The sequence below is a fragment of the Pistacia vera genome, unplaced genomic scaffold (assembly GCF_008641045.1).
Source record: "Pistacia vera cultivar Batoury unplaced genomic scaffold, PisVer_v2 Contig544, whole genome shotgun sequence".
Taxonomy (NCBI): domain Eukaryota; kingdom Viridiplantae; phylum Streptophyta; class Magnoliopsida; order Sapindales; family Anacardiaceae; genus Pistacia; species Pistacia vera.
The window spans coordinates 31,156-44,328 of record NW_022196384.1 but is presented as its reverse complement, the minus strand read 5'-3'; the positions used below and the strand labels follow the sequence as shown (position 1 = coordinate 44,328).

Sequence of the window (13,173 nt, the reverse complement as noted above, 5' to 3'; positions counted from 1 at the left end):
GGAAGTTTAATAGTGTTTTAGTGAACTTATTATCTATTTACCAACAAGTTAGACTTAATTACGAGTCTAAAAGACTTGAGAATCCATGGAAACCTTTTTTTTATTTATGTTTACAATGACATATAATGAGATATTTTCTTATATATTTCCTGAGTTGTTATGGTTTAAGTAAACTTTTTATGCAATTTGAACATTTTTAATTAAAATTTGTTAAAACTTAAGCCCAAGAGTCTAACCTAAAAGATCGGTTTGATAGGTGAGAGAGCTCTTAGGCTTAAGTATCACACTTAGTGGGTGTGAGATCCCGATGTGAGATCCTAACATTGCACTCCCTTCAAAAGTTGACGTCCATAGTGGCTTTCACTCTATCGACACTGACCCGATGGTAGCCCTTTTTTCCTTTGGATGGCTTCACTCACCTATCAGTTATTCGATGCACATTGTACCTTAATCTAGTCTATAGGTAGCCCTTTCTGCAATCTAACTCTCGATGAAAATCACCAATGTTAGAATTTAAGCCCAATGAAAAACCCAACCCAAAAGATCGACCTAATAGGTGGGAAAGCCCTTATGCTTAAGTACCACACTTAGTGGGTGTGAGATCCCGATGTGAGATTCTAATATAATTATAAACCCTTTTTGATGATTTGATTTATCACATAAATCCTAAATTATCACCTGTAAATGATATATACAATTTTTTTTTTTAAAAAAAAATTTTAAGCATAATGATATTGTTGTAGATAGTACCAAAAAAGTAATCCATTTAAAAAGCTGAAATTGGGTCTATCGTAATTTGTGTGAAGGCTAGCAAAAGTTTAGAGGATAATGGGCTGATTTTGGGCCTTAAGCTGGGAAAGAAATTGGGCTTTTTAGATTCAAACCTAAGTGGAGTTGGCTGAAACTTGTGTTGGATTGGATAAAGGATAAATTTCTATAAATGGGAATTTGACACCCTCACATATTTATACTACCAATAATAATAATAACTAATAAACTAAAAAAAAAAAAAAAAGAAATAAAAATAAAAACAAAAAATGCTAAACCCTAAATCCTAAACATTTGTACTGGTATGTGACCATCGACATTGATACTAGTAAATATGATATGTACGACGTTTGATTTCATGTTACGAGTTTTATAATCTATTGTGTATTACATGCAGTATGTATAAAACAAATTGATTTCAAATAAATATGTTTGATATTTTATTGCTTTTACGGCATTAAAACTATCCCCAAGAGCTTTTAAGATATGTTTGATTAAATAAAATAAAGGGTTATTAATGTTAAAACATAGAGTATAAAGGAATAATTGAAAATTTTTCAAGTTCAGTGGGAGCATGAGCCCTCACTTACCACTTAGTGGCTCCGTCCCTACATAGTGCAAAGCTTCCATGGCTAACATCCATGAGAATTTTCTATCTTGGTTAGAAAGTCATGTTTTTCCCTTTTAGCAATCTTTTCCATCACCCTCTTTTGTTCTATCATTTTATGAAAATTAAATTGCCTAGGCTTGTTTAAGTCAATTTTGACTTGATTATTTGATACCAGTTAATTCTTTACTAGCATATATTAATAGCATTTAGTTTTGATTCCACCACAGCCACCATCCATCATCAATGTCAATATGCCAAACAAAATATATCACAAAATTAACTCATCAATAATCCCATTTTGTAGAAACAAATAAAATAAATTTTAGGGCACAATAAATTATAATTTCTATTAGAGGGACAAGAATGAGATTAATGTATAAGAAGTAGAGGCATCAATTCAGATTTTGATTTAGTAATAAACTTAAGAGTAAATCACTTTTTCCCATTCAAATAATGGTCTAATGACACTTCTCATCCACAGACTTTTAAAATACTATTTTACAAATCTAATATTTTAAGTAAACCACAAATTAAATGGTCCAAAAATTTGAACCTGCGTTGTCAATGAAAGAAGCAAACATTATTGCCAACTCCTTAAAGTTAAGATAGAGTATATTACTTATTATGAGAGAAGAATTTTAGTATCTTTTAAGTTAAAAATTTATTAATTAATACGATAATGACTTGGTATCAATTAGGGTGATTAAATTTGAAGTTACACGATGAAGTATAGCATATAACAAAAGAGAAAAAAAATTGTCCGAGAGAAATATAAAATTTCACTTGGATGATTAGCAAAAATCATCTGTAACTAATTTCTAGATCAATTTGCGATCAAGATTTATACAGCAAATAGCAGAAATCTCTATTTGGATTTGAATATTTCCATAGTTTTTTTTTTAAGAGATATAATGAGAGGGCCAAGGCAGCATATTATTTTCTGTCGACCCTTCTTAATTTTCTTCAAAATTCTGATTGAAGGATTAATGTACAAACTCCAGAATTGCATAATATGCAATCAAAATGGAAGTGATGCTATCATGCCAAAGATCACCCTGCAAAAAAAGTATATAAAAGATAATTTCCATATCTCAAAAGGTTGCATTAATTTTATGCTATAGAATATGAAAAAAATTACATATGAATATATTTTAAAATCATCGTAAATTAATTAAAACAAACATATACGTCATTCATATAATAATTCGATCTATCTATTATTTTTTTAATAATATAAATAAATATTGTGATCATAAGATGTTAAGATTTACTAGCTAGACGAGTATACAACTGATAAGCCGCATTAAATCAAAAAAATTCTTAAATTATACAAGAAATATATATGATTTTGATATATCTCTTATTTAATCTATTTATAAGTAGGTCAAATCTCAAGGGAAATAAATAAAAAAGTTTTTGTTTGATAAAATGTTTCGATAATTAATAAATAATAAAGCATTAACTTACGCAGTGCTAAGCACATCTGCATGGAGTCCATATTCATTAGCATAGATGAGGATGTAATGGATTGTGGCAGTGCAGCCTGCAACAACATAAATTAATTAATAACTATAATATAGAAAATAATCGACCATATATTTTTAATTAATTAAACAATTGCATGTCCAACGTAATGTCCATTGTGTTGTCTCTATAAGTCTTAAAGCAAATTCATTAGTATTAAAATAAGTGACATAAGATCCCACAATATGTTTTTACAACTATTTGTGTATTTTCAAGTTTATGGCTTTTAAATAGAAAATATTAGAGGTGTCAAATCATCAAATTGGTTCATATAATTTAATTATATGGTTGAATATATTACATGTGAAATAATATTTTATTATATAAGTAGCACAACATTAGCATATTGTATGTACAAAATAACATGTAAATTAATGTTTATATTGACTCATTGACATCTTTAGGTATGATGATTTTAAAAGGGTCATATTACGATATTAATTCATGATATATTTATATATACTAGATTAAAATATTATATTTAAAAATAAATAAAAGAATGTTTTAGAATCGATACTTTTACTAATACCTGTATTGTAGTTATTTCTTATGGTATAATAATAATTTATGTAAAATAAATTACCTGAATAATAGCAACGCGTAAAACATCACCATGCAAACCCATAGCAATAGCACCAATAGCCATGGCTGCTGGCCAGCTATGAACCTTAAAACCATTCCAAATAGTCAAGCTAGGCCCGCAAACAATCAACTTTTCTTGCAAAGCCATGAAGATCCCTGCAAATATATATGTATCCAAATATTCCCATTATATTTAATATTTTCCATAACAAAGAAATAAAATTTAAGACTTTCAGCGTTATAATAATTTTCTTTATATTTGAGTTTATGAGACAAATCAAGAATCTACCCATACTAAACATGGCAGTGCCTGTTGCAGCTCTAGACATATAAGTAGATCCTTCCATGATGCTTGGCATCTCAAAGTGCCACCTAAAAAGTTACATAAATCAGATGTTCCGATTTAGAGAACACGTCGTCTGTACTGACCTGAGATTTCCAGTCACATCAGAAAAGTTTCAAACAAAAACCAAATATTAATTTGCTCACCTGTTGGCTACAAAAGCCCAAGCAATGCCAACAATACAGGCATAGGAATTAGGATTCATGTAGTTTCAGCCACACACCTTCATTAAGAACCAAAAATGGCTGCTACTTGTCTCATCACTCGAACTTCCCTCCACATCTTTCTCAGCATCTCGACGCTTGAATTTGAAGCAGTGAAGTTCCGTGTATGTCCTCCGAAACTCCAAAACAACAGCAAAAATGTCAGCCAAATGATGCTTGAATAACCGAGCTTGCACCACAAGATCGACAGCCATTTGGCCATACATAGCCTTCAGCAAAGGCACCCCGACGACGAGAGCATTGTCAGTGCACAAAGAGAAGCTCGTGATGGACCAGCATAGCTCCCTTTGCTGCTACACTTTGCCCAGAAGCGAGCACCACGACGATTATAAGCTTCGAGATTGCGTCTGCTCCGATGAAGAGATAATTCATTTGGAAGGATCGATGTGAGCTGTGAACTCGACAGTGAACAAGGGCATCGTGAAGAAACTAACCAAACGGTTTATGGCGTCGCACTGCTCACGTGTGAAGATGTGCCACCACTTCACTGAGCCATACCCTAAAATTAATGCAACATAGAGGGAGCCATGGCTACCACCACTTTGTATATATTCCCATCCTATCATTTTGAAAACTTTGCAAATACACCCCCTTGAAATTAATTAACAATGAAAGGGTTGCTTGATTTGTCTAAGTTTTTGTACAATTGTATAGTGCTTGACAAAATATGAACTATAGAGTATCATATTTATATATGCAACCAGGGGTGAAGCTGTTTTCAAGCCCTAGGTATACCCATACTAGGTCCCACCAACATTTCAAATTTAAATAAGAATATATTATTTTCATCTTATATATGTTTTCTTATTTATCATGATTCATTTTCCTAGCACTCCTAGATCCAATTTTTTCTTCGAACACATGTAATTCGTTGGACATTATTAAACTTTGGCCCTGTCAATAACTTTTCTGGTTTGCCTCTGAAGGCAACGAGATGAAAGCAACTCCAAGGAGTCGGCTTGTAGTTAAGAAGTTTACTCCCTATTTGACTTCTTGTGATGAACATCTTGAGCTAACTATCAATTTGTTGTTTTCTTGAAACATTAGGCTGTAGGTATTCATTAGACTTGAGGATTAGTCGAGGTATGCCACGTTACCCAAACATCTCCGTCATTAAAAAAAAAAAAAAAAGATGAAAACATTTCAATTTTGTTTAATATTATTAAAAATAATGTGATTTGCTTGGTGGGTGTGTGTGATTCTGTGCGTGGATTCTTGAAGGAATGACATAAGTTTTAAACAAGTGCATGGAAGTGTTTAGTTGCTTTCACAAATGGGTTTGCTTGTGTGTGTGTGTTTATGGCCAGAAAATTTTGCTATAGAATAAGGAATGAGATCCAGCAATAATTCCACCCACCTTTGCAAATAGCATAATTTATTTATTAATTTTCTGAATTCTTTTTTAGGGAGTTATTGATACTTTAATTGATAGAGGCCAGTATAAACCTTTCATGCTTGTGTTTTATAGATAGTGACATGATGAACAATTACACTAATTAAATTTAATTAATTAACTAATTGTTCATCACCACATTTGGTAAGTGCCTTTGCCTTTGCCTTTTTCTTTTTCTTTTTAATCAATTTGTCTTAATTAGCATGAAATAACTGGAACTGGACGCAGCGTTGCGGTTGGAACTTTTTGAAGATGTGTTTGTTGCTTAGAATGAAAATTCTTAGCTTGAATTCTTCTTGAAAAAGCAAAATTATGACTATAATATTCTTTCATTTTCCTAAATGCTTTATGCCACGTTTCATTATTGTGGAAATATTCTTATCCAGTGATTAGATAGATATTTTTCTTTTATCATTCCTACATAATCATCTAATTAATTTCTATCACATATACATTTATTTTAAAACCGTTGATACGATGGTGATAGGATTTTGTTCATAAGCATTATTTTAAAATACATACCTTGCTTATAGTGTCGTTAATTGTTTAATACAAGTATCACTGAGTAACCTGGTAGTAAAAGAGTAAAGGAGAATCTAAGTTTACATGATTTCTCGAGTTTGAATCCCTACGACTGCTAATAGAGGTAACCACTAGAGTTTACATCCGGTCAGTAGTTTTAAGGTACCAGGAGAATAGTCGAGGTGCATGCAAACTGATCCAGACACTCTCGGTCATCAAACAAAAAAATAATTGTTTAATACCACTAATAAACATTAGATTCAACATTCAAATTTTCTTGAATTGGAAATCATAGACTTTTATCTTTTAATTTTAATATTTCAGTATTTTACCGTTGTTTTTGTTACAATCTTACAAGAATAGAAATGGCTGGATTTTGGACCTATAAGAGTAGAGTACATCAGCAGCATCATCTAATACGCTAGTTTTTAGATAATTAACAAGTGATTAACCTGGATTTAAAAAAAATGTGATTATTAGCATTGTAATTTCGTATTTATATATAATTTGATTTTTTTTTAACATAAACATAATTTTTTTTTTTTTTAATGGGAATGTGATAATGTTGGTATATTGGTTTTGATTTGACTCCGTGGGAATTCAGTGTAGTAATCTTTGTTAAAAGACTATGGATGGCACTAATTCAGGTGGATGAATATGAAGAATAAGTTCCATTTTACATCAGAAAATGCTTGCCTAAATGCAATTCTGCCAGCTTCTTCAGATCCATCAATTAAAAATCCTTTGAACTAAATCCCACTCAATAATATTATTCTTAAATTGTATGTTGTTGAGTTATTGGTTGGTTGTGGTATGCTATGCGATATAACTGGCAAGAACTCATCTCAATTTGCAAAATTTTGAGAATTGACTCTCACTTTGTTCCTTCATAAATTCCTTGATAAACATTGATTAAGCGGTTTAAAAAAATTCTCAAATTACCAACATTCCCTATATTTACTAAATGCATAAATTCCTTATAATATGAACATTGATTGAACGTTTTAAAAAAAATTCTCAAATTACCAACATTCCCTATATTTACTAAATGCATAAATTCCTTATAATATAAACATTGATTGCACGGTTTAAAAAAAATTCTCAAATTACCAACATTCCCTATATTTACTAAATGCATAAATTCCTTATAATATAAACATTGATTGAACGGTTTAAAAAAAATTCTCAAATTACCAACATTCCCTATATTTACTAAATGCATAAATTCCTTATAATATAAACATTGATTGAACGGTTTAAAAAAAATTCTCAAATTACCAACATTCCCTATATTTACTAAATGCATAAATTCCTTATAATATAAACATTGATTGAACTGTTTAAAAAAAATTCTCAAATTACCAACATTCCCTATATTTACTAAATGCATAAATTCCTTATAATATAAACATTGATTGAACGGTTTAAAAAAAATTCTCAAATTACCGACATTCCCTATATTTACTAAATGTATATATACACACAAAAATCTAATGGTGTAGGATTAATTACTTTGAGTCATGTCAGGGAATTTTTTTTTATTCTCTCTAAGCACCTTTGACTAGATGGGCATTTAGTTTGCTAAAAACAGAAAAAACAAAAACAAAAAACTGTTGCTGTTAGAAGAAGAGTTTGTTTTTTCTTGTCCTACTTGTATATATGGAGTTGTAATGAAAAGCAATGCTAGCTTTTCATGGATATCATAAACATTTATATTATATTATACTTTGGAATAATTTGATATTGACCTTGCTGACATTTGAACAATTTAATTATATGCAAAGGCAAAGTATGCTTTGTTTTTCAATTTTAATTGAAAACCCACTTTGCCAAAACCTATAAAAAGTATATATAATATTATAATTTATTAGAAACCACCTCTTTTAAAAATGGTGTCAAAGTTTGTCTTTTTGCTAGTTTAATAACCAATTGGGTTGGTTAAGGAGACCAAAGCCTTTTATAATATTTGATAATCAACCCTTCAAACATATTTTGTTAGTAAATAGTGTTATTGGATTTTGATAGTAATATTTTTTAATTTATCTTTGTTGTCAAAGTATTTTTACTTTACATATGGGTCAAGTCATTAAGGTGAGTATGAGGTTAGATTAAGATAGCTATAAATGTGATAATTTTTTATTGATCAAATGCATAGTGTTTTTTTTTTTTTTTTTTTTTTTTGGTGACCATGGGTGTCTAGATTAGTTTGTGCATACCTCAACTAATCATCTGAGACCTTGAAGTTAATGTCCGAGCAATCTTTCTAGTGATCATTCATATTAACAACTGAGGAGAATCGAACTCAAAACTCTTGAGTAATACATCCAAAAATCCCTATCACCTCACTCGGCTACTTAAGGGTGGTTAAATGCATATGGTTTTGTTGCACATAAATTTTATTTTCATAGTATTTATAATTTTGGATTTTCATGTTTGGTTTGTGGATGGATCCCAAAGTCCAATATTGCATGAGAATCCATCCCTTAATGGGTGACATGGATGGATAATATACTTATAGTTCAGAAAAGGTTTCTCTTCATTAATCTATTTATTTAATTTTTTTATCGATGCTTCTTGACTTAACTTTGTTAGTTAGATATAATATTAAGTTGCTTTTATAAGTAATTAGTCAATGGCATGTCCTTTTATGGTTGTTTAATTAAGGAATTAATTGGGATAATTAATAATTAACTAGTTGCATGCATGCTGTTTTGTTCCTAGCAAATCTATGTGTAAAACATGTCATCAGAAAAAGCAATTAGGGTTTTAAAATGGAGCCCTATAGCTTTTCCCAAACTTGGTACTATATGGTGATAGAATAAGAAATTGTCTGTTATGCCTCAAAAGTCAAGCCTATGTCAGCACAATTAATGTCTCTCTGTACCAGCTGCCAAGCCCATATCTCCAAAGTATTCTCACCAACTTTATCTCATTTCAAAGAGATGAATGGACGAGAGCCTTCCATGTGTCAAGGCAGCTTGCAAAACACTCATTGCATTGAGTGCAAATGTGAATAAATGGATTTTCTCTTCCCGAAGAAGGGAGGCTGGAGGCTGAGCTGAGATTTGAGCTTTATTTTCAATTCTTTCTCTCTGTAAAAACACTGTATTTCTTCATCTTTGTATGCCTTACGGGCAAATTCATAGAAATAGGGAGAGATCAAATAAAATAACAGTGGATGTAGGAGTCGCTTGTTGCATCTGAACCACTATAAAAACCCCCTCTTGCCAATCTTTCATTTATATTTTCTGCAAAATATATAATCTCAGCTCCATATTCAAATTTCATGGATCCATCACGTGTGATTCCTAAGTCCGCTTAGCGCTTCTCACGTGCGAGTCATTGGCGTCCAAAATCAAGCGTCAACAGTTTGGTGGCCCATGCAGGTCCGATTGTCTAACCTGCGTCCGAGTTCCTTGATGGCGTGCTCAGGTCTCAAACCCGCGTCAGAGTTCTCCGATCGCGTGGCCAGATCGTAGATCACACGCGTGAGAATTCTTCGATCGCGCATCAGAATTCTCCAATCGCGTGGCCAGATCGCAGATCGCACGCATCAGAGTTCTTCGATTGCGTGGCCAGATCACAGATCGCACGCCCATGCCATCCTGATCCTCAACTTTAGATCGCGGATCTTTAGCTTCAAATCGCGTGTTCAGATCGCTGATCACACGCTGAGATCGCTGATCTCTTGTGCTCTTAGGTCGAGCTCGTTATGATCTCTCAGGTCGAGCTCGTCATGACCTTTTCAGGTCGAGCTCGTTTTGACCTCTCAAATTGAGGTCGTTTGGATTTTGAGCTCGTTTTGACCTCTCAGGTTGAGGTCGTTTTGCTCATTGAGCCGTTTTGACCTCTCAAGTTTAGGTCGTTTTGACCTCTCAAGTTTAGGTCGTTTTGACCTCTAAAATTGAGGTCGTTTTGACCTCAAATTGAGGTCGTTTTGTCATTAAGCTCGTTTTGACCTCTCAAGTTGAGGTCGTTTTGCTCATTCAGGTCGTTTTGACCTCTCAGGTCGAGGAGAGGTCGTTTTGACCTCTAAAATTGAGGTCGTTTTGCTTTTTGAGCTCGTTTTGACCTCTTAGGTCGAGGTCGTTTTGCTCATTGAGCTCGTTTGACCTCTCAGGTTGAGGTCGTTTTGCTTTTGAGCTCGTTTGACCTCTCAAATTGAGGTCGTTTTGCTCATTGAGCTCGTTTTGACCTCTCAAGTTGAGGTCGTTTTGCTCATTCAGGTCGTTTTGACCTCAAATTGAGGTCGTTTTGCTTTTTGAGCTCGTTTTGACCTTCAGGTCGAGGTCGTTTTGTCATGAGCTCGTTTTGACCTCTCAAGTTGAGGTCGTTTTGCTTATTCAGCTCGTTTTGACCTCTAAAATTGAGGTCGTTTTGCTTTTTGAGCTCGTTTGACCTCTCAGGTCGAGGTGTTTTGCTCTCAAGTTGAGTCGTTTTGCTCAGATTGAGCTGTTATGACCTTTCAGGTCATTCTCCTACCAAATTTCAGGTCGAGCTCCTACCAGATTCTGGTCGTCTAAAGATTTCTGGTCGTTCTAACAGATTCGTCCAACAGTTTCTGGTGTCTCTAACAGATTTCTGCGTTCCTAACAGATTTCTGGTCGTTGTCTAACGATTTTGGTCGCTATAAAGATTTCTGGCGTTCCTAACAGATTTCTGGTTGCGCCTAACAGATTTCAGGTCGTTTTCCTAACAGATTTCTGATCACTTTCCTAACAGATTTCAGTTCGAGCTCTTCAGTTCGAGACTGCAGCAAGTCAGATCAAAGACTTAGTTTCTAAAGTGCAACGCACTTCAAAACTAGGGGTTCTGTTAGCCTAAAAGTCAAGCCTATGTCAGCACAATTAATGTCTCTCTGTACCAGCTGCCAAGCCCATATCTCCAAAGTATTCTCACCAACTTTATCTCATTTCAAAGAGATGAATGGACGAGAGCCTTCCATGTGTCAGGCAGCTTGCAAAACACTATTGCATTGAGTGCAAATGTGAATAAATGGATTTTCTCTTCCCGAAGAAAGGGAGGCTGGAGGTGAGGTGAGATTTGGCTTTATTTTCAATTCTTTCTCTCTGTAAAAACACTGTATTTCTTCATCTTTGTATGCCTTACGGGCAAATCATAGAAATAGGGAGAGATAAATAAATAACAGTGGATGTAGGAGTCGCTTGTTGCATCTGAACCACTATAAAAACCCCCTCTTGCCAATCTTTCATTTATATTTTCTGCAAAATATATATCTAGCTCCATATTTAAATTTCATGGATCCATCACGTGTTTCCTAAGTCGCTTAGCACTTCTCACGTGCGAGTCGTTGGCGTCCAAAATCAAGCGTCAACATGTCAATAGATTCAAAGAGAGATCAACTTATAGCATATATATATAATATATATATATATAATCTTTTGTATTTTAGAATAAATAGCATAATTAATACTAAGTACAAGTTATAAGGTGGTCAAGACTCGTGAGATAGAATAAGGAACAATATGTGTTGGATTTGTCTTATTCAGAAGTTATCTCTCGTTATAATCTCATTGTTATTCAATTAAATTCGATCATTTTAACCTTCGAAATTGTATTCATTTTGTGAAAAAAAAATTCCTTTTTTTTTTTTTTCTCATAATAATGTTTGAGTAGAAAATTTGTATTTTGTTACCATTTCTTCTGTTTGTTTTTTTTTTGACAAGAATGTATTAGGGGCTTTAGTCTAATTCAACATGATTAAGATTTTAGAATAAGAAAATGCATAAGTGGAAGGAAGCAAAAACAAATTGCATGCTTGATACTCAAAAAAAAGAAAAAAAAAAAAAAAATTTGAATAAGTAATGCTACTTGAAAATTGTAACTAGGAGGTCAATGGTGAACTTGCTTGAATCCATTGGACTCAAATTGAAATAACAATCCAAATTAAACTTTTAATTCAACTATTATTATATAGAGTACACATTTTATAATATATATTTGTTGAATAAATTAGTCAATAGTGGGTACTAGAGTGGAATACACTATAGTGAGTGGTTTTTCTTTAGAACCATATAACTTGCATTTACCTATTCAACCGAGGTATATATTTGTATTACCCAGTACTATGGGAGTTAGATAATGGCAAATTTTGTTGCTAATTTTTTAGTATTTTTGGTTATTGTATTGCCTATATAAAGATAAAAGGCTCTTTGAAGGGAAAGTTAATTAAAATAGAAAAAAAATTTTTAAAATTTTATAATTTGTACTCAACAAGTGCTTAAAATAATTTTCTATTGGTGTAAAAATAATCTTACCTGTTGGATTATTATATGATTTTATATGCCCTCGTATACAACGTTGAATCGTCCTTTTTCTCAAAATTATCTTGTAAAATATATACATTGTCATATCATTATTGATGTCTTTTTTTTTTTTTTTTTTTTCTATAAGTTTATACTCAAAATTTATAATGGTATTGTGGAATTTTACAATATTATAACAATTATATAATTTATATGTGATAAAAAATGCGTATATAGTAACTTTTACAATGACGATAAATTTGTAACAATGAATAATGACTGAAATCATAGTTCAAAAGTTTACTAACATCGACGTTAATAAAAAACTAATTGTAGAGCACTATAAAAATTTTCGACGATTATTTGTTAAAAATGCGCCAATATCTTCGAAGTATTTTAGTCGAATCGTTACATGCTTTATTTTAGGAATCTTACCTTTGTTATCTCTAATAGTAATATCTAAGGGTAGGAATCTTATCTTCAATAATTTTATTTTCTTTCAATATCGATCATTAATCTTGAATTCGCAATAAAATCCAATAATAAGATATCATTTTCCATAGTTATTTAGATGATAATCCATTTTTTTTTGTAAAATAAAAACTAAAATAAAAATGTTAATTATACATTTCTTAAAACTATACGATAATTTCAGTGTAGGAAGAATTTCATGTCTCTTCTAAATGAGTAAAATCTTGCTTTCCAAAAAAATATTCCAAATGAATGTTCTCTAATAATTTAGACAATTAACCACTAATTAATTTTTTATAAATGAGTTTGATATTCTCCAATTTTTTTTTTTCAAAGTACAGCATCCAATTCCGTTGTTGTCTGCTTTTAGATTCACAAAACACAAAAGAAAATATTTTGAAAAAGGGCAAAGAATAAATCTTGAAATTGCTGATGACAATTCAAGGAATTAAATAAGAGAATGAAATCTA

At 32.0% G+C, this 13,173-nt stretch overlaps 1 pseudogene; it reads right to left on the bottom strand.

The window, feature by feature from the left end:
• Positions 1–2,281: 2,281 nt before the first annotated feature.
• LOC116107632 lies at positions 2,282–4,617 on the bottom strand (annotated as a pseudogene).
• Positions 4,618–13,173: the final 8,556 nt, after the last annotated feature.